We start from the raw sequence: 20,390 nt of genomic DNA, 5'->3' as shown, positions 1-20,390 counted from the left end.
AAACCTTGGGTGTAAGAAAATTATGAAGCAAGCAATTGTGTTTGCATGAGAGTTTGTACCTATTTTCCGAAGAAAATAGCAATATTGGAACAAAGAAGTTTCTATTAATACTGTGGATAATTTACTGGAAATCTAGAAACCTAAAACATTTTGAATTAAAATCTATGTTTTCTTATTTTTATGTAATTACTGTAAAATCTAATGGAATCTCCCTGTAAAAAGTCTCTGTTTTAATGTGGTGCTCATGCTAGAGGTATAATTTTCTTGTTTCTCATTCTTTTTTTTTAACTCCATAAAGTATGTGAGCTGGTCAGAAATTATAAGAATTTTTAATAAAAGTTAGTGCACAGAAAATACTTTTTAGATGTAATTTCACAATGTGTATAGTTATGTTTTATTGGAACATTTAATTTTCCTTATATTTCTTTTTTTTGTTTTTTGAGACAGAGTCTCACTCTGTCACCAGGCTGAAGTGCAGTGGCATGATCTTGGCTCAGCGCAACCTCCGCCTCTTGGGTTGAAGTGATTCTCCTGCCCCAGCCTCCCAAGTAGGTGGGACTACAGGTGCACACCACCATACCCAGCTAATTTTTATAGTTTTAGTAGAGACAGGGTTTCACCATGTTTGCCAGGATGGTCTTGATCTCTTGACCTGGTGATCCACCTACCTCAGCCTCCAAAAGTGCTGGGATTACAGGCATCAGCCACTGCACCTGGCCTCTGTTTTTCTTTTCTAATTGTCTTTAGTTTTCTGATGTCTTCATGTGTTTATCCCCAGCTATGTATGCTTCACTGCTCTTCTTTGTGTTATGGCTACAGTTTCCTCACTGTTCACTTCATGCCATGTAATTTCACTTGGACTTTCTAGGCTCTGATGAGAAGTTTGGAATTTTTAATGTAGTACATTGTTTTTAACTGGCGTGTTTGAGATTACAGCTTATCAATGCAACATTCAGATCATGTAATTGAGGTAAGAGTAATTCACTGTCCACATGTAAGAGGATTAAGTGAGCACTGTTTTTCTCTTTGTAAAAGAAAAATTGTATGAGAATCTAACACAAAGTGTGTTAAATGTAACATACCTTAATATTATATTAAAGCATAAATATAAGTTGGTTGCAGATTGTAAGCACCATATGAAGAAACACATCAGAAGTTTGAAATCGCTTAAAAAATATCTTTGAAATAAAATTTTTAAGACTTAATGGTAGATGAAGAATTTTACATATAATTTTCTGTGACATAGCAAAACTTATTTTTTATGCAGAATCTTCTATTATTGACTGTAAATGTTAAGTGTTGCAAAAATAATAGAATGATCTGTGTAGATTCAAAATCTGCAATGATCTTTTTTTGTTGAGATTCGTATTGCAATCTTGAGTTTGAGATTTGTTTTGGTGGATGCAGTTCATGGGGTACAGTTTTTATTTTTAGTCATCTAACTTTATCCAAGTTCTTGGTCACCTTCTCTAGAAAAAATTCGGAGATTATGGCAGCTATTGAATTCAAACATTCATTAATTCCTTTAATGTAATTCAGCATATATAAGGTCCTCAGCTATTATTTTCTTGAGAGAAACAATTCAGCCCAGAGACAGTTAGTGAAGCAAGCAGAGAGTTCATTAAAGGAAAATAAAGAACACACCGAAGGAGGAGTGGATTGGCCCAGCTGGAAACAGCCCTGAGATTTACATGTTGCAGTTTTTATTATTATAGACTTAAAAAAAATTCCCACCTCTGTCTTAAGTGTCTGCCTTTGTCTTTGTGGAGTTTCCTGCTTCCTGGTAAATCTCTTCTTTTATCCTCACTGAGTTTCTGCCCAGGTCTATGAGATGCTTCCTTACTGTCGGCTGATGTACCTGTGTGAGTTCCAGTGATCAATGAGTTTTGATGGCAGAATTGCTTATTACCACTACCCTAGGAAAATCATATAGCAGTCAAATCTGTACTTACTATGCCTGCATATCTCTTAGGAAGTTTCCTTTTGCCCTTTCCCCCTTTTTGTCAGCATATAGCTAGCTACATTCTGACAGTTTAATCACAGTATGAGCAATTATTGGGTGTCTTAAGGGGTGTTTCTGGGTATTCTTTCTTCATGGGTATTTCCTGTCCACTCTGCTCAAATTTAGCATACATATCTTGGGTTGTCTTTGGAGCATGAGATTTTTCTCCCCCAGGGGCTCTTTTTTCCTGCTCATGTCTAACTGCCTACTCTAACATTCCCTCCTTAATAGATTGAGACTCTAAAAATCTTTGAGTCTAGGGGCACTGTGGGTCTTCTGTAACTACTTCCTGGTAATATGAGATAAAGAATTCATCAGTATCTCATTCTCTTGCTTTTTGTCAGAAAAAGATTCCATCCATGTTCTCCCAGAAGGTTGAACTTGCAGTGTCCAGAGGAAATGTTTAGGGACATGGCTGTCCAGATGGGGGGAAAATAGGTCGATATTCCTGTTGCAGGACCATTTGAAGTCTGAGAGTTTCTAGGTGAGAGGAAACGAACCTGGTTACTAGCGAACCTGGTTACTAGATTTAGTGAGCAAGGCTCACAAAAAAGAGAAAGGAAGACAAAGGCTAGGGATCTCCAAAAAGTGGGATGTCATGAGAATTGGAACCAAGTGGCACCCCAAGAGAACTAGCTTTCAGTGGCATGTTTCTGATGGTGACAGGCCTGGTTTGTAAAACCTCTAACATGGTCCTGGACTTTCCCTAATCTGTTAACCCAGAAACAGCATTTTTCTCCTAGCATAAGGCAGATTCTTTCCTGAGCTGCAGTAAGACCTCTACAATTTCAAACTACAGCCACGAGATAACTTGTTGGTGTCACTCTGTAAGAGTCTGAGCAGTAGTTTTTATTTTGTGAGTCAGTTCCAGAGCCAGGTTGTGTAAGTTGAGGAAGCAATAATTATGCCAGCTATTCCTGTAGTGGCACCTGAGATGCCAAACTCAGGAAAAAAAAAAAAAAAAAAAGATAAACTGCTTAGTCGATCTGGTGTGAGGTAGTAAAGGGTAACAGCAAGGAAGCATCAGCCGGGACAATGGAAATTTTAGGGGTGAAGGAAGCCAGAGTGCATGTGCTCGTCAAGTTTCCAGAGAGGCAGAGATAAGCCTGCATTTCACACAGGAAGTAAAGTTCTGTAGTCGATAAAAATGGATGCAGAAGGTGAGGTCAGTTCCAAACACTGACCAGGGTCCTTGTTGGCTACCCAATATGTGAGATCCTGCCACTAAAGTTGCTGCTGCCAGGGGAGCCAGACATGGGTCCTATTTTTTTTTTTTTTTAAACATGGGCATGTTTCTAGTAGTGTCAAAGAAAAGGATTTTCTGAAAGAAATTAAAGACTTGAAACCTTTTGCATAATTTATACTGGCTTGTTCAACACCATGGGTTGGGTTGACTCCAAGAAGGGTGACTGACGGAGAACTCAGAGGCATCATTTTGGATGAATGGTCCAGGTGTTAAAACATTTGGAGGGAGAATAGAAAATCTCATTTGATATTGAGAATATTTAGTGAAACAAAATTTTGAGAAATATCAATAATGGTGCTTGTTGTGTTGCATTGTGCTGGGTCTAAAGCACCCACGATGGTTCTGGAATTTACAGTAGCACAGATGCATAGGAGTGCCTGGCCAATGAGGGTAGCAGGGGAGAACAAGGGGCTTGAATCAATGGGGGTGGGTTTAAGAAAATCTTTAAAAGCTGCTTTAGGTTGTTTTAAAAATATTATGTTAGCAGAGGGAAGGTTTTTGTATAGAGAGGTCCTGATGATAGGTGAAGCTAAGTTGGGCTTGAGAAGTTGCCCATTCTTGTATTGTGGACAAGTAGGCCATTCCCACCCTGAATGAAGAGGAATTCATGACTAGCTAGCAGGTTGAGGCATAGGAAGAATTGGTAGAGTTTAGTAGTTGTGGAGTTGCCTGCAGAGTGCAACAACAACAACAACAAAAGAGTATGAGTAATGACCAGAGAACATTAGGCTGCATGGTTCAGAATAGGGCCAAATTGAGATGCTTGTTAAGAGCAACTGTTAATGCAATGACTATTAGAGAGATCACTACTCAGATGATGGCTTTGATGTTTAAATGTAAGAGGGACATAGGAAACTTCCCTGGAGAGGGTGTTGGTTTACAGTAACAAAGATGTATTAGTAACTTTGCAAAGAGTATTATGACTTGCAATATAAACACCAAAGTATTACTAACATTGCTGATGGACTAAAGCAGTCAAAAGTAAAATAACTAAATTAGGTTAAAAAATTAGTATTAGATGGCTGGGCACGGTGGCTTATGCCTGTAATCCCAGCAGTTTGGGAGTCTGAGGTGGGCAGATCATGAGGTCAGGAGATCGAGACCGTCCTTGCTAACACAGTGAAACCTGTCTCTACTAAAGGTATAAAAAATTAGCTGGGTGTGGTGGCAGGTGCCTGTAGTCCCAGCTACTCAGGAGGCTGAGGCAGGAGAGTGATGTGAACCTGGGAGGCGGAGCTTGCAGTGAGCTGAGATAGCGCCACTGTACTCCAAGCTGGGCGACAGAGCGAGACTCCATCTCAAAAAAAAAAAAAAAAAAAAAAAAAAAAAAAAGCTCTTAATGGAACTCCTGGTGGTGCACAAGTTAGGGTGAAAGTAAGAATCAACAGTACCACTGCAAATAAGATGGCCATTATTGGGATCACTCTACTTTGAGGTAAAAGGAGGGAGAGCATTACTTCTCATTTGGAGAGAAATTTGTAAGTCCTCCTGTGGGTCACAGGAGTAGGTAAGTGTTGGTTTAGTCTTTGGTTCCTTAATGTGTTTGTAGTTGTATTCAAAAGTAATGTGTCCAGCTAGAGATGCCAGGAAACTTGATAGCTATTGGGGTGGAAATTATGATAGTAACGTTCTTTTGTGACGGGGTTAGTTGAGATCCGAGAGATCCATCTCTCCAGACTTTAATGATGACTTGTTTTCCTGCCTGGTTATACGGGTTGTTGGGGTTAGACTCAGAATTGTCTGTCCAAACTCCTGGATGACCTCTTGAAATTGAGTCAGGGATTTTATATACTGGGTTAATTTGGTAACCTCTGGGTATACTATTAGGTTCGCATGTAGAAAGGGTCTCCAATATAGGACTTCAAAGAAACTAAGGCATAGACGTAATTTAGGGGCTGTTCTGATCTGGAGAAGTGCCATGGGCAGAAGTTCTAACCATGGTAAAGAGGCTTCCTGGCATCATTTGCTCGAGGTCCTTTTAATAGCTTGATTAGTCCTTTCTACCTTCCTGGAAGATTGTGGCTTTCAGGAGGAGTGTGAAAAGTATTTTATCCCTAGGGCTTTTGCCACTGTTTGGGTAGTTTGTGAAATAAAATATAGGTGATTGTTACTTTGTGAAGACTGTGGAGGCTCAAAGAGATAATTTCTTTCAGAATGATCTTGACAACTACCTGAATCTTTTCTATTCTAGTATGAGAGGCTTCAACCCAGGCAGTAAAGGCATCCCCAAGGATCAGGAGATATTTGTAGCCTCAATAGGCTGGCAATTAAAGTCTACCTACCATTCTTCCCACTGGGTAGGTTTCTTGTTGCTGAACTGGCTGAATTAAGGGGAGTGGCATAGGGCCTGGAGGATTATTATAGACCCAGATGGACAGGCTTTACAAACTTGTCAAAAAGAGGAGTTTTTTGGTTTTTTTGGTTATAGCTGATGGAGATGGCCTCTCCTAAAGAAACAAGAATTATGGAGTGCCCTTATTGCTTTCTGCTGGAGAACCTGGGGGAAATAAAGAACCTCTCCCAATTTATACAATCTTTCAGGTCCTAGAGTATATTCACATTTGGTACCCCATTGCAGGGTGGGCAGGTGGTTAGGCAAAGTTGGGATAAGGGCCATAAGGAGTTCCCTGGAAAGGGTGGTGGCCGTTGCTGCTTGGCCAACCCTCCTGTTTCTCTAGGTAATCTCATCTTGGCATTTCTGGTAGCCCCAGCAATGAACTGCAGCTTTCTGTGGTAGGTGGATAGCCTAGGGTAGGGTAAAATATCTGTGACCCATATTTAATAGGGGTATCTTTTGCTGTCAACAATCCTTTCTTTCCAAATGGTGGCATAATTGTGGAATACTAAAATGGCACATTTGGAATCTGTATAAAAAGTACCTAACTCCTAGGTTCTTTTCTGGTTCTAGGGCTCTGGTCAGGGCTATGCACTCTGCTGAGCTGAGGTTCCCAGAGATAATTTAAAGTTTTATAAACAAATAGTTTAAAAGTAAGATAATTGCTAGTATTAGGCAAAACTGAGAAAAATGCACAAAGGATACTAATATAGAGTGAAATAACTAACTCAAAATTTGTATCAAGAAAGTAAAATCATAGTGTACTGCTTGCCTTTGTAGTAAATATTTGATTAATTACAGCATTTGCTGACTACAGGTTTACATAAAAATCATGCTATAAATATTCTGAAGTGCTGGAGGGGTGGCAAGGACAGTTGAAAGAAAGGTTGTTCCCAAGTACATGTCAGTAGCAAAGAACAATTTCTAGAGTTTATATAGTTTCGTTAAATAGAGGAAGTATTTCTCCTTTATGTATCATAATTTATACATTTGTGTAGGGACCAGCCCCACAGGGTTGGTGGGTCTCTCCCCATGTGTGGAGATGAGAGAGTGTAGAAATAAAGACACAAGACAGAGAGATAAAAGGCAGCTGGGCCTGGGGGACCCCTACCACCAAGTCATGGAGACCCGTAGTGGCCCTGAATGTCTGGCTGCGCTGTTGTTTATTGGATACAAAGCACAAGGGGCAGGGTAAAGAGTCATCTCTAATGATAGGTAAGGTCACGTGGGTCACGTGTCCATTGGACGGGGGGCCCTTCCCTGCCTGGCAGCCGAAGCAGAGAGAGAGAGAGAGTCAGCTTACGCTATTATTTCTGCATATCAGAGACTTTTAGTACTTTCACTAATTTTGCTACTGTTATCTAGAAGGCAGAGCCATGTGTACAGGATGGTACATGAAGGTGGACTAGGAGCATGACCACTGAAGCACAGCATCACAGGGAGACAGGCCTCTGGATAACTGCAGGCGAGCCTGACTAATGTCAGGGCCTCCACAAGAGGTGGAGGACTAGAGTCTTCTCTAAACTCCCCTGGGGAAAGGGAGACTCCCCTTCCTGGTCTGCTAAGTAGCGGGTGTTTTTCCTTGACAGGCTACTGCTAGACCACAGTCCGCCTGGCAACGGGCGTCTTCCCAGACGCTGGCGTTACCGCTAGACCAAGGAGCCCTCTGGTGGTCCTTTCTGGGCATAACAGAAGGCTCGCACTCTTGTCTTCTTGTCACTCCTCACTATGTCCCCTCAGCTCCTATCTCTATATGGCCTGGTTTTTCCTAGGTTATGATTATAGAGTGAGGATTATTATAATATTGGAATAAAGAATAAGTACTACTGATTAATTATATTCATATATAATATTCATATATAATCATATCTAAGATCTATGTCTGGCGTAACTATTCTTGTTTTATATTTTATTATACTGGAACAGCTCGTGTCCTTGGACTCTTGCCTCTGCACCTGGGTGGCTTGCCGCCCACACGTTTGCACACACACATAACAAAAAATGTATCAGTTGATTTAATTTTGTTAAATATTTACTAAGAATGGGTGTTGAAGATAATCATTTATTTTTTGTTTGAAGAGGGTGTTTAATAAAGAGTGTTTTCTCTGGAGTCAAAGTTCCCTGTGTTTTAAAACTGGCTCCACTGTTGTGAGCAAGTAATTTTTCTCTGTGGCTCTATTTCTTTCTCTTTAAAATAAGGATAATAATAATGCCTATGCTATGGAGTTACTGTGAAAATTAAATTTATTAACACAGTGTTATGGGTAGTGTTTAGTTTCAAATTAACTATTAATAAAATGTGTAGGCCGGGCGTGGTGGCTCATGCCTGTAGTCCTAACAGTTTGGGAGACTAAGGTGGGCAGATCATGAGGTCAGGAGTTCGAGACCAGCCTAGCCAATATGGTGAAACCCTGTCTCTTCTAAAAATACAAAAATTAGCCGGGCGTGGTAGCTCACGCCTGTAGTCCCAGCTACTCAGGAGGCTGAGGCAGGAGAATTGCTTGAACCCGGGAGGCAGAGGTTGTAGTGAGCCAAGATTGCACCACTGCACTCCAGACTGGGTGACAGCGAGATTCCATCTAAAAAAAATAAAAAAAAATGTGTAAAAGCTGGATTTCATTAATACGTGTTTTAACACAGAAGTATCTTTTCATTACATGATTTGTTCAATAAATTGATGCATGTTTCAATTCATTTTTTCAAAATATGGTATACACAAGGAAATACAATTCAGGATTCAAAGGAAATCTTGTCGCTTAAAACAATATGAACAAATGTGGAGGACAGTATGCTAAATGAAAATAAGCCAGACAACAGAATGCTGCTTACCAGATACTTGGTTATTTAGAAAAAAAGCATTTGGAGGGATGTCTGTAAAATAATACATAATTACAGATGTCCAGGTGGAATAAGTTCAAGAAATCGATTCTACAGCATGGTGACTATAATAATGAATTGTATTTTTGAAAAATACTAAGATAGTCAATGTTATGTGCTCTCATCAAAAAAATAATTACTATGTGAATTACCTAGAAGTAAGCCTTTGACAGCATATATATATACTTCGAAACACCATGTTCTACAAGATAAATACATAGTTTATCTGTCAATTAAAAATGCATTTTAAAAGCCATCACAGAATAACGTTTCAAATGCTGGTCTGTCTTTGAGTATTATCAAAAATAGTTTTCGTGCTGTTTTTGTAATAACCACAGAAACTCTAATATTTGCCAGCATGTTTGAGACCCAGAACACTATATAAGACAAGATAATGTACTCTAGGGCTTTTGCTTTAAGTTTGAAGCACCTGGAGTTTCTAATGCTGATGGTAATTATAGGGAAGACATTAAAAGGGTAACTTGCTAAAGGTCCCATAATTGTCCATTCTGTGACCAAAGTAAGTAAATTTGCATTAAAAATCACTGAGAAAATGTTAAATTTAACAGCTGCCATACTCTCCAAAATTTTTCGAGAAGGTTACCAAGGACTTGGTTAAAGTTAGATGACTAAGAATGAAAACTGTAGACCATGAACTGCATCCACTAAAATAAAAAATCATAAGAGAAATTCCTCAGGATTGCAGTATCAATCTGGACAAAAAGGATCATTCCAAATTTTGAATCTACAGAGACCATTCTATTATTTTCCAACACTTAAGATTCACATTCAGAAACAGAAAATTCTGCATGAAAAAATAAGTTTTGCTATAAGTATGTCATAGAATATTAAATGTAAAATTCTTCTCTACCATTAAGTCTCCTAAAAAATTTACCTCTAAGATATTTTCTCTGAAATTTCAAAATTCTGATATTTTCTTCATATGGTGCTGACAATATGCAACCCACTCACATTAATGCTTTACCTAGTCTTAGTGTTATGCTTAAGACAGTTTGTGTTAGAATCTCAAAAATTTTCTTTCATAAGCAGAAAAACAATGCTGACTTAATTCTCTTACCTGTGAACACTAAAAGACTTCTCAAGCGATCTAAATGCTGCACTGAGAAGTTATAAATAACCTCAAACAGTCCCAATTAGGAGCAATTTACCATATTAAAAAAAGTCGAACCTATCAGAACCTGGAACGTCCATGTGAAATTACATGGCATGAAGAGAACAGTGAGAAAACCGTAGCCATAACACAAGGAGAGGAGCTGTGAGGCATACATAGCTGCGGATAAACATAAAACAAATCCTCTTTAAGGAGCGCCTCTGCCCAGCCACTGCCCCGTCTAGGAAGTGAGGGGCACCTCTGCCCAGCTGCCCAACTTTCTGGGAAGTGAGAAGCACCTCTGCCCGGCTGCCCCACTGTCTGGGAAGTGAGCAGCGCCTCTCCCTGGCCCCCTGCACCGTCTGGGAATGAAAAGCGCCTTTGCCCGGCCACTGCACCGCCTGGGACATGACAAGCGCCTCTGCCCGGCTGCCACACTTTCTTGGACACGAGGCGTGCCTCTGCCTGGCGGCCGCACTAAGAAATGCGGAGTGCCTCTGCTCGGCGGCCCTACCATCTGGGAGTAAGGAGCGCCTCTTCCTGGCTGCCCCACCATCTGGGAAGTGAGGAGAGCCTTTGCCCAGATGCTGTGCAACCCTCCAAGTGTGAAGTGGCAGCCTTGTGTGTGATCTTTATGCCCTCTCTAAGTTTGCATTTTTGACATTAAAGTTTACTTTTAAATTAAAAAAAAAAAAAACCCTCTTTAAATTCAGAATGAGTCAGTTTTGCAGCCTGGGAACAGATGTCCTCTCCACATGCACAATTAATGCCATTTCTTCACTATAGACATTTTCAGTCTCTTACTTGCAGCTACAAACTGACTCCAGAAAGAATATTTATGGCTAATTATGGAGCATCTATTACACACTCAGCACTTTCTTATGTTTGTTCACTACAATTTTATGTCAAAACATCTCCATGACTTAAAAGATTTCCCAGTACTTACCTGAACAAATTGGCACACAATACATAAACTCATTTATGTCAAGTAAAAAGTGAAAGGAACAACTAAAGAAAACGGTTCATATAGAGTTCTCCAGTTAAAGCCACAAAATGAAATTTTCTAACTAGATAAAATATAATACACAAATTGTGAACTTGCATCTAAAAATTTTCTGTGTACTACTAAATTTTATAAAAATCATTCTTATAATTTCTCACCAGCTAACATCATAAATACTTAATGAAGTAAAAACAAAAGAAATAAGAAACAAGTAAATTATAGCTGTAATATGAGTAACAGACAAATGAAAACAGAATTTACATGGGGAGAGTCTCAACAATTAGATTTTACAGTAATTAAATCCAAAGAAATATAGATTTGATTTCAGAATGTTTTAGGTTTCTAGATTTCTAGTAAATTATCCACCTTATAAAAGTATCTTCTTTGTTCCAATATTGATCTTTTCTTTGGAAAATAGGTACAAACTCTCACACAAACACTATTGCTTGCTCTGTAATTTTGTTACACCTAAAGGTTTATTTTTAGAGCAATACATTTATATATTTAACTTCATGTAAATAAAAATGAAAAGTCCGTATGTGTTTGCAGGACAAGACACTACATGTTCAAAGACAAATATGAAACATTTTTTAAAGTATTCATTCGGGACTCAGAAACATGAATTATACTTTGATATATTACAATCACAAAACGATCTGTAGTAAAAAATAATTGTACATTAAAAAATAAAGTGTATAACTGGACTTGTGTAATACAAAGAATAAATACTTAAGGTGATGAATAACTCACTCTGATGGATTATTATTTTTTTTTTTTGGAGACGGGGTCTCACTCTGTCGCCCAGGCTGGAGTGCAGTGCAGTGGCGCTATCTAGGCTCACTGCAAGCTCTGCCTCCTGGGTTCATGCCATTCTCCTGCCTCAGCCTCCTGAGTAGCTGGGACTACAGGCACTCACCACCATGCCCGGTTATTTTTTTGTATTTTTAGTAGAGATGGGGTTTCACCATGTTAGCCAGGATGGTCTTGACCTCCTGAACTTGTGATCCGCCTGCCTTGGCCTCCCAAAGTGCTGGGATTACAGGCATGAGCCACTGCGCCTGGCCTACTCTGATGGATTATTACATGGTGTATGCCTGTATTCAAATAACTAACATATGCCAGAAATATATACATATACTATGTGCCTCCAGAAATTTAAGAAATAAATTTAAATAAGGAAAAGAACATGGAACAATATTCTTCAATTTATTTGCTGTTTAAAGCCAAAGGAAACATATTACTAGAAATGTCATTCAACTATGTTATCAACTATGTTTCTCACCTGTCTGAATTCTCTGGTGTACAGTAAGGGTTGAGGACCAAGTAAAATCTTTGCCACATTCTTCACATGTGTAGGGTTTCTCTCCAATATGAATATTCGTATGTTCATTCAGGCTTCTGGACCATCTAAAGGCTTTGCCACATTCTTTACATTTGTAGGGTTTCTCTCCAGTATGAATTTTCTTATGTTCATTCAGTGCAGAGTACTGTCTAAAGGCTTTGCCACATTCTTCACATTTGTAGGGTTTTTGCCCAGAATGAATTCTCTTATGTTTAGTAAGGTGTGAAGATCTATAAAAGGCATTGCCACATTCTTCACATTTGTAGGATTTCTCTCCAGTATGAATATTCTTATGTTCAGTAAGGTGTGAGCACCTATAAAAGGCTTTGCCACATTCTTCACGTGTAGGGTTTCTCACCAGTATGAATTCTCTTGTTTATTAAGGGATGAGGATTGAGTAAAAAAGGCTTTGCTGCATTCTTCACATTTGTAAAGTTTTTGTTCAGAATGAGTGCTCCTGTGTATAAGGCTTGAGGATTGGTTAAAAGCTTGCCACATTCTTCACACGTGTAGGGTTTCTCTCCAGTATGCATATTCTTATGTTCATTCAGGCTTCTGGACTGTCTAAAAGCTTTGCCACATTCTTCACATTTGTAGGGTTCCTTTCCAGTATGAATTTTCTTATGTTCATTCAGAACTGTGGACTGTCTCAAGGCTTTGCCACATTCTTCACATGTGTAGGGTTTCTCTCCAGTATGAATTCTCTTATGTTTGTCAAAGCTTGAGGATGAGGTAAAGATTTTGACACATTCTTCACGTGAGGGGTTTCTCTCCAGCATGAATTTTCTTATATTTAGTAACGCTTGTGGACCTATTAAAGGCTTTGCCACATTCTTCACATTTGTAGGGTATCTCTCCAGCATGTATTCCCTTATGTTAAGTTAGTTGGAGGAACTTGGGAAATGATCTGCCACATTTTTTACATTTAAATGATTTCTCTCCAGTATGTCTTATGTTGTTTGAATTTGAAAATTTATGAAAAACTTTGACAGATGTATTACATTGAATTATTTTGCTCTGGGTAGTTGATAAGCATTGGTAAAGTCCATTATAACCTCCTTTCTGCACCTTACACTTATTCACACTTTTAGAGCCTTTCCTTAATTGTAAATTCTTCTGTCCACATTTCTCATATCTTCTCAGTATAAGTTTGTGGAATGAATCTTCTATGCCCTGCACTGGCCAAAGATCTTGGGTAAAATGAGAACACATACCTGAAAGAAATAAAAATAACAAATTATCCCACTTACTAGATTTATATGAATATACTTTACATATCAATATACTTACTTTACAAATCTAATATATATACTTATACAAAGTACATTAGTAAGATGGCACAACAAAATACCACAGGCCATAACTCCTTCACAGACATATACATGTAATAAACATATACTCATCAAAATGCTTTTGTGCAAAATCTCGAAATGAGTTAATTGTATGTAATGCCTCAGGTAAGAACAATGCCAAGAGCCACATAGAATGGAAAGGAAAATTTGTTACATTTACACAGCCCTTCCTCCTCCCCAGTATAGCATTGTGTCTTTAGGAGTAAACTGCCAATTCCTGGCTTCTTTCTTTAAAAATAAGAAAAATACTAACGCACACATCATTACTTCTGGCTTTTGGTGGTCTTTACAAAAACTGGTTTCTGTCTCCAATAATACAGAATGCTGAAAGAAACAGTGGTATATTTTGAAAGGACAGCTTGGGTTTGCTGAGACAAAAATGTAAATGTTTCAGGAGCAGACTGCAGTGTTAAATACAGAAAGTAGGTAGGGCAAGTGATTAGAGACTGTTAAGAAGAAACATGAACAAACCCTTTTAACTGAAAAACATGAAATTCCAGACAAGACACATCCTTAAAACATGTATGGGAGGCTCCCATAATCTCTATCAAAGACAATTGGTTTCAGACTATGTCAGGACAAAGCAACATTGTGAAGATTGTGACAAATGGCTTTTTGTTAATCTTCAAATAACAAGCAAATATTACAATGCATACAAAATATTAGGGCAACATGGCCCAATTAAAAAATTTAAAGATTTTCAGAAAACCATAAAAAATGAAGATGTACAAATTTTTAAAATTTAACCTGAATAATTCTCAATGAGCTAAATGGAAATACATACAACTAAATAAAATCAGAAAAATGAGAATCAATGAAAACATTAAAAACAAAAAAAAGACATCATGGAGGTGAAAAATACAAAAATAATGACAGAAATTTTCAGAAGCAAAAGAAGGATATAAAAAATGAAGCTCAACAGACTTCAACTAGGGTACACACACACAGATTTATAGCAAGGCACATATATAAGCAAAGTTTCAAAAGTCAAAGACAGGAAGAGAATCTTAGGAGCTGCAAGATAAAAGTGATGTGTCATAAGTGTGGTCTTAAGAGATAACCAGTGAATCTGTTGATAAATTTTTTTCAGACCAGAAGGAATTGTGATAAAAAGTGCTGAAAGAAAAATAGCTTCTAATTGGGAATATAACCAGCAAAACTGTCTTAAAAATGAAAAAAAGGTAAAGACTTTTCAAGATAACCAAATGCTCAAAAAGCACATCTGCCTTACAAAAAAATTCTGAAGAAAGTATCTGCCACTGAAAATAACAATGCAAGAAAACAAAACATGATCATATGAAAATACGTAACTTTCTGAAAAAGATGCACATACACAAATATAACGTTCTGTACCATTATAATGTTACAGAAAACATTTTAATCTCTGAAGTTTTAAAGATAAAAGCATAAAAATAATCAAACAATCATAATCTGTTAATATGCAACATAAAATATGATTAATCACACCAATAACAAAGTTGAGGGCAAATGTATGAGGAAGAATTTTTAAATGCAACTGAAGTTCTTAGCATTTTAAGATATATTAACTTTATGAAATTTTATGTAATCCCCAAGATACCACAAAGTATCTATAGATACACAAAAGTATAAGAAATCCTATCAATATAAAAATTAAAAAGACACAGAGGAAGACAGAGAAAGAAAATAAGGGACAAAGGTATAATAATCAAGTAAAACAATTAAAAAATGACTTTCTAATTAAGCAAATTATTTAAGTATTTGTGAAGTAAACTTTCGATTCAAAATAGATGCCACCAAATAAAGGGATTTAAAAAATTAAAAAACAAGATCCAACTTGCTTTTCAACAAGAATCACTTGAGATCTAATGATTAAGGAGACTGAAAAAGGCAAGATGAAAGAAAACATTTCATGCAAATAATCAAAAAAAAGTCAAGATTATATTACACAAAGTACATCTTAAGTCAAAACTGTTATATTTCATAAAATATTCTTTAAAAGCACAAGAGACCAAGAAGGACATTAAACAACAATAAAAAGGTTCATTTACTGGGAACCCACGACAAATGTGTGTATACATATATAAATGTGCGTGTGTGTGTATGTGTCACATTAGGGTTCCAAATATAAAAATAAAACACTGACACAGCAAGACAGAGAGAGCAATATAACTATAGTAGATTTTTTTTTTTTTTTTTTGAGATGGAGTCTCGCTCTGTCGCCCAGGCTGGAAGGCAGTGTCATGATCTCGGCTCACTGCAAGCTCCGCCTCCTGGGTTCATGCCATTCTCCCACCTCAGCCTCTTGAGTAACTGGAACTACAGGCACCCGCCGACACGCCTGGCTAATTTTTTGTATTTTTAGTACAGATGGGGTTTCATGTTAGCCAGGAGGGTCTCGATCTCCTGGCCTCGTGATCCACCCGCCTTGGCCTCCCAAAGTGCTGGGATTACAGGCGTGAGCCACTGTGCCCGGCCTATAGTAGAATATTTCAATACCCCAATTTCTGTAATGAATAATAAAAAAAGAATACTCACAAGGAAACAGAAGACTTGAAGCACTATACGGCAGTTATGCCTAAGAGAACCATAGAGAATACTCCTCAATAACAGCAGGATATACACACTTCTCAATAGCTCATACAATGTTCTCCTTGGTAAACCACCTGTTAGGCCACAAAAAGTCTTAAAATTTGTTTTTAAATAGAAATTTTACAGATAACTTTTAATGACCAAGCTGGAGTGAGAGTAGAAATTAATAAAAGAAAACTATAACATTTACATATTTATAGAAATTAAAAAATACAGTCCAGCATGCTCTTGTTCAAATTTTGAAATATTATGAAGATGTCTAGACTGCTCAATGTAATCTACAGTTTAAATGAAATCCCTGTCAAATTTCTAATCAATTTCTTGCAGAACTAGAAGCGGCAACCACAAACTTATATGGAATTTCAAGGGACAATAAAGCACCCAAGAATTAAAAAAACAAAAAAATTTGGAGGCTTCACAGCTCATGATTTCAAAACACATACAAAGGAAACGAATTAAAACAATGTGGTATGGATATAAAGCTGAACAGCTAGACCAATAAAACCTGGCAAAAATATACACCATCACACATATGGTTAAATGAAGAGTAATTTGTACACTCATAATTATTGTAGCATTGTTACTGAAAGCAAATAAATGAAAACAATGCAAATTTCTCTCACCAAATAGATGGATAAATTTGTAATATTAAAATAATGAAATACTAAGTTTGTAAAAAGCAAAAAAAACTCTAAAAGTATAAAAAGATAAATCTTGATGACATTGTGCAACATGAAATAAGTCAGCCATGAAGACACAGAAACTGTGTGAATCAACTCACATGAGTTATCTAAAGCAGTTTGACTCTAAAATAGAAAACAGAATTGTTTTTGTAAAGGGCCAGAAAGTAGAAAATGTAGGTAGTTGTTTAATGTGTATTGAGTGTTAGCTTTGCAAGATAAACATATTCTAAAGATATAGTACATAACAATGTCAATATAATTAATATGACTGAACTCAATATTTAAAAATACTTGATTGTAAAGTTTGTGTTTTTGACAACAATTAATATCTAAAATAGACACAGAGGTATGGCAGTTTTTCAAATTATCTTCACATCACAAGTGTTTCTCCCTCACACACAAAAATATAGATTTACAAATAAATAGAGGGTAAAATTAGGAGAATTTCAGTGACTATTCACCTAGGCAGGGTAAAACCACCATTGTACACACATAAACAGAACAAGTATACAACTCATATAACACTACAGGAACAATATGCATACAGATAAACACAGAGACTCAGAAATAGACTTATAACTGATCCATATTTGACTTGTGCTCCACAGTCTTTTTATTTTTTATTTTTATTTTTTGAGATGATGTCGTGCTCTGTCACCCAGGCTGGAGTGCAGTGGCACGATCTTGGCTCACTGTAACCTTCGCCTCCCAGGTTCAAGTGATTCTCCTGCCTCAGCCTCCTGACTAGTTGGGGTTACAGGTGCCAACCACCACACCTGGCTAATTTTTGTATTTTTAGTAGAGAGAGGGTTTTGCCATGTTGGCCAGGCTGGTTTGAACTCCTAATGCCAAGTGATCCATCCACCTCAGCCTCCCAAAGTGCTGGGATTACAAGTGTGAGCCACCATGCCAAGTCATGCTCCACAGTCTTACGGTGTACACAGTTGAATATTGTCATACACAATGAAAACATTTTTGTCTTGTCTGAGATGTCAGAAAAAAAGTGCTCTGCTATTTCCTGTTTAGGATGATATCAGTCATTGATTTGTCATACATGGCCTTTATTGTGTTGAGGTATATATCATCTATACTTAATTCGTTGAGTTTCTTAAACCACAAAGGCATGTTGAGTTTTGCCAAATACTCCTTCTACATACACAGTAAAAATAAAGATATCTAGATGTCTAACAGCAAACTTAATTAAGGTAAACAATCTCTACACTGAAAATTATATAACATTGATAAAAAATTGAAAAAGACATGAGAAATTGAAAGATATTTTTTGCTCATGAATTGAAAAAATATAAAAGTTGCTATACTACACAAGATGATCTACAGATTCAATGCAATCTCTACCAAAGTACCAGACTTTTTTCACAGAAATGGGAAAAAAAAGCTTAAAATTTATGAGGAGGAACCGAAGACCCACAAATGGTGAAAGTAATCCTGAGCCAAAAGAACAAAGCTGGAAGCATCACATTACCTGGCTCCAAAACATACTATAAAGCTATAATGAGCAAAACAGGATGATACTGACATAAAAACAGATAAACAGGTCAAAGTATCCAGTGAGCCCAGTAATAAATCCATGAACCTAGAGCCATGGGATTTTCAACAAAGATGTCAAGAACACACATTTGGAATAAGACTGTCTTTTCAATAAATGGTGCTAGAAAAATTGATTATTTACATAATAAAAAAATGAAACTAGGCCCCTACCTCTTATGATATAAAGAACTCAATCACAAATAAAGATTTAAATAGGAAACCTAAACCTATAAAGCTATTTGAAGTAAACATAGAGGAACTTTTTACCAGCTACTGCAGAAAAAAGAATTTTTAACTAAGACCTCAAAACACACACAAAAATATGCAAATGGGATTACAATAAATTAAGAATGTTTTGCACAGCAAAGAAAACAATTAACAGAGCAAAGAGATAATCTACAGAATGAAAGAAAATATTTGCAAAATATACAAGAGGTAAACTTACAGAATATATAACAAACTTAACAAATATAACACATAATTTGAAAATAGGGAAAAAACCTTAAGAGACATTTTTCTTTCTTTTTTATTTTTTGAGACAGAGTTTCACTCTTATTGCCCAGACTGGAGTGCAATGGCACTGTCTAGGCTCACTGTTGCTGGAAGTCAGGGACCCCGAACGGAGGGACCAGCTGAAGCCACCGCAGAAGAACATAAATTGTGAAGATTTCATGGACATTTATTACTTCCCCAAATTAATACTTTTATAATTTCTTACGCCTGTCTTTACTGCAGTCTCTAAACATAAATTGTGAAGATTTCATGGACATCTACCAGTTCCCCAATCAGTACTCCTGTAATTTCCTATGCCTGCCTTTAATCTCTTAATCCCGTCATCTTCATAAGCTGAGGATGTATGTCACCTCAGGACCCTGTGATGATTGTGTTAACTGCACAAATTGTTCATAAAGCATGTGTGTTTAAACAATATGAAATCTGGGCACCTTGAAAAAAGAACAGGATAACAGCGATCTTCAGGGAACAAGGGAGATAACCATTAGGTCTGACTGCCTGGGAGCCAGGCAGGACAGAGTCATATTTCCCTTATTTCCAGAAACGGGCAAAAGAAATATTGCTGAACTCTTTCCCTGGTAAGGAATATTAATAATTAACAGCCCTGGGAAAAGAATGCATTCCCAGAGGGAGGCCCCTAAAATGGCCACTCTGGGAGTGTCTGCCTTATGCAGTTGTAGATAGGGATGAAACACAACCTGGTTTCCTGCAGCGCCCCCCGGCTTGCTAGGATTAGGAAAATCCAGCCTGGAGAATTCTAGTCAGACTGGTTCTCTGCTCTTGAACCCTGTTTCCTGTTAAGATGTTAATCAACGACAATGTGTGCACAGTGGGACATGAAACTTCATCAGTAATTCTAGTTTTGCCCTGACCTTGTGACCTTGCCCTGCCCATTTGCCTTGTGATATTTTATTGCCTTTGAAGCATGTGATCTCTGTGACCCACATCCTATTCATACACTCCCTCCCCTTTGAAAATTGCTAATAAAAACTTGCTGGTTTTGCAGTTTGGGGGGCATCACGGAACCTGCTGACATGTGATGTCTCCCCTGGACACCCAGCTTTAAAATTTCTCCTTTTATACTCTTTCCCTTTATTTCTCAGGCCAGCCGCCAATTAGGGAAAATAGAAAAGAACTTACATTGAAATATTGGGGGCTGGTTCCCCCGATAGCTCACTGCAACCTCCGCTTCCTGGGTACAAGCGATTCTCCTGCCTCAGCCTCCTGAGTAGCTGGGATTACCGGTGCCTGCCACCACGCCTAGCTAGTAGAGACAGGGTTTCACCATGTCGGCCAGGCTGATCTCGAACTCCTGACCTCAGGTGATTGCCCACCTCTGCCTCCCAAAGTGCTGGGATTACAGGCATGAGCCACCTTGCCTGGACTAAGAGACATTTTTCAAAACAAGAAATACAAAAGGCCAAGAAGAACATGCAAAGATGCTCAACATCACTAATTATCAGAGGTATGCAAATCAAAGCCACAATAAGATATGACTTCACTGCAGTTAGAATGACTGTAATTAGAAAGGCAAAAAAGAATTGTTAGTGAGAATGTACAGAAAAGTTAACATATGCGGCTGGTAAGATTGTAAGTTAGTACAGCCATTATAGAAAAAAATGTACCACAGGGTGACATATATTTAAGCAATAAACATCATAATTTAAGATGGTTTTTTTGATTCTAAGACAATAAAACATTGATGACCATGTAAGAAAGAAAGAATTCAAACTGCTGGATCATATGTTGCAGAAATTAAACCAGATACACTGAGACAAATACCACATGATCTTACACATATGTGGAA

At 37.6% G+C, this 20,390-nt stretch overlaps 1 pseudogene; it reads right to left on the bottom strand.

Annotated features, from left to right (window-relative positions):
• Positions 1-312: 312 nt before the first annotated feature.
• LOC101151892 (zinc finger protein 595-like) overlaps positions 313-20,390 on the bottom strand; it is a 53,801-nt pseudogene continuing 33,723 nt past the window's right edge.

The sequence above is a fragment of the Gorilla gorilla genome, chromosome 3 (genome assembly GCF_029281585.2).
Source record: "Gorilla gorilla gorilla isolate KB3781 chromosome 3, NHGRI_mGorGor1-v2.1_pri, whole genome shotgun sequence".
NCBI classification, from domain to species: Eukaryota; Metazoa; Chordata; class Mammalia; order Primates; family Hominidae; genus Gorilla; species Gorilla gorilla.
Note: the sequence above shows the minus strand (reverse complement) of the source record. Positions and strands in the feature narration are given on the sequence as shown.